Source organism: Jaculus jaculus, chromosome 6 (genome assembly GCF_020740685.1).
Source record: "Jaculus jaculus isolate mJacJac1 chromosome 6, mJacJac1.mat.Y.cur, whole genome shotgun sequence".
NCBI lineage: Eukaryota > Metazoa > Chordata > Mammalia > Rodentia > Dipodidae > Jaculus > Jaculus jaculus.
The window spans coordinates 35,654,346-35,657,437 of record NC_059107.1 but is presented as its reverse complement, the minus strand read 5'-3'; positions in this window follow the sequence as shown (position 1 = coordinate 35,657,437).

Here is a 3,092-nt window from a genome sequence, read left to right as displayed (position 1 = left end):
CATGGGCAGCAGGAACCTTTACAGTAATCGACTGCCAAGGGGTCACCGGGGGCATCCCTCCGAGGAGTGCTGGCCCTCTGTCCTCAGCTCTCATCCAGTACAGAAGCATCTCTGCTTGCTACACAGGCGAGGTCGCCGTGGACGTACCATACCACGACCTTTGAGATGATTGGTTCTAAGCACACATGAGCGGGAACTCTAACTTCCTGTGCGGAAGTGGCAGGCCAGAGGCCATTTGGCCCCCTGCTGAGTCATAGCTGGGCAGAGGCAGTTAGGCTCAGGAAGTTCCACTAGGTCTCACATCCGAGCCTCTTAAGGCCCAACAAGTTCTCAGCCATCAGGGTAGCTGATTTTGATGCCAAGCCAAAAGCGAAAGTGTCAGTCTCTTAGTTATTTACAGTGAGAGTTGGAGGCAGAGAAAGTGCCAACTACTCCAGTCTCATTTCTGCCCTGGACCCGAACACCAGGTGAAGGGCAGGTGGGCCAGCCCAGGCATGGGGTCTTCTCAGTGTTAGGAAGACAGGGCTGTAGTGCTTGTGTTACATGTGTGTGTGTGATGTGCATGCATGTGTGTCTGCATGTTTGTTTATGTATATGAGGGCACATGTGCACTTACGCGTGCACGTATGTAAGTCAGTAGGTGTTGCAGTCAGGTTTGCATTGCTGGTAGATATCACCCACCCAAGAGCAACGTGTGGGAAAAAAGGTTTATTTTGGCTTACAGGCTTGAGGGGGAAGCTCCATGAAGGACATCACCCTCTGGCCAACATAAGGTTGATAACAGCAACAGGTGAGTATTCCCAACACTGGCATGGGGAAGCTGGCTATAACACCCATAAGCCCGCTCCCAACAATACGTTGCCTCCTGGACGCATTAATTCCCAAAACTCCATCACCTGGGAGCTAGAATTCCAAACACCTAAGTTGATGGGGGACACCTGAATCAAACCACCACTGTAGTCAATGATAGATGTCTTCCTCTATCAGTTTCCACCTTATTTCAGTGAGATTCTCACTGAACCCAAAGCTCACCAGTTCAGCTAGACAGACCAGCTCACAAACCCTGGAAACCCACCTGTCTCCACTCGGCTAGCGCTGGGATTACAGTGCTCTCCATGTCCCCAGGGCTTTATGTGGGTATTGGGGATGTGAATTCAAGTCCTCATGCTTGCATGCCAAGCACTTCACCCACTGCGCCATCTCCCTCATCTTCATGATCCTCAGAGCCTGCAATTCTGTGGACATTGGAAGGAAGTGGGAGTCATTTGGTGGAGGAAGACGTAGAGAAGGATGGGAGTAGAAAAACAATGGGGCAGGGCTAGAGAGATGACCCAGCAGTTAAGATGCTTACCTGCAAAGCCTAATGACCCAGTTTCAATTCCCCTGTAGTCACATAAAAGCCAGATGTACAAAGAGGCGCACGTGTCTGGAGTACATTTGCAGCTGCTGGAGGCTGTGGTACTCTCATTCTCTCTATCCCTCTTTCTGTTTGCAAATAACTAAATAAATATTTTTAAAAAAAAAAAAAGAAAAATAGTGGGTCAATGTAGAGAAAATGGTTGTCAAAGTTCTTAACCCTCCCCCATAGGAAGACCTCAGCAGAGTGGCCTACAGAATATGTCTGGGGCTGGAGGGATGTCTTAGCAGTTAAGGTGCTTACTTGCCTGCAAAGCCAAAGGACCCAGGTTTGATTCCCCAGGACCCACATAAACCAGATGCACAAGGTGGCACATGTGTCTAGAGTCTGTTTGCAGTGGCTGAAAACTCTGGTGCACCCATTCTTACTCTCTATCTGGATCTTTCTCTCTCTCTCAAATAAATTTTAAAAACAAAAAACAAAGACGAAAAAAAAATAAAATTTCTGCCCAAGCGTAACCTACTGCTAAGGTTAGAAATACAAAGGCTGGAGACATGGCTTAGCAGTTAAGGCGTTTGCCTGCAAAGCCAAAGGACCTTGGTTTGATTCCCCAGGACCCATGTAAGCCAGATGCACAAGGTAGCACATGCATCTGGAGTTCATTTGCAGAGTGGCTGGAAGCCCTGGTACACCCATTCTCCCTCCCTCACCCCCTGCCTCTTTCCCTCTCTCAAATAAATAAATATAAATATGAATATCAAAAAATATAGGAGTATGACTTGCCATAGGGGACCAAGACCTTAGCTACAGCTCCTCTCAGATGCTGCTTTGTATGCTGAAGCTGGTGCAAGCTGGCCAGCTTTCTCCCATGAGGGTGGCCAGGTAAAGGGATTCTGTAATTGCTTCTGGTGAGGTCTGGAAAATAAAATATAGCTTCTACTTCAAGCTGGGCTCCAGGTAAAGAAAGTGAAACTCAAAGCCTATCTAACTTCAGAGCTTTATTTATCTATTTACTTACTCACAAGCAGAAACAGAGTGAGAGAGAAAGAGAGCAGGAGAGAAAGAGGGAGAGAGAGAGAGAGAGAGAGAGAGAGAGAGACTGACAGACAGAATAGGCATCCAGGGCCTCTAGCCTCTGCAAAAGAACTCCAGATGCATGGACCACTTTGTGCATCTGACTTTACAAGGGCACTGGAGAATCAAACCTGGGTCATTAGGCTTTGCAGGCAAGCACCTTACCTGCTGAGCCATCTCTCCAGCCCCTTAACCCAGAACTTCAAAGAGAAGTTGGCTCAACGGTTAAAGGCACTTGCTTATAAAGTCTGTTGGCCCTGAGTTCAATTCCCAAGCCACCCACATGAACTGGATGGAAAAAAGAGGCACAGGCATCTGGTGCTCCTTTGCAGAGGCAACAGGTTTGGGCATGCCCTGCACACACATACACACATGCAAGCAAACTAACAACTTCAGCAAATCCCTAAATTTCTTTTTCAGTGAAATCTTTGTTATTTCAGCCCCAATCATTCCAGTCAATAAATTCCACAAACCAGATAATATATATAATATAATATATATAATATATAGTATAAACATATTTTTATATATTATATATAACATATAATATATATAATATATAATATAATATATATATAATATATAATATATAGTATAAACATATTTTTATTCAGGTTTAAATTTATTTATTAGCCAAGCATGGTGGCACATGCCTTTAATC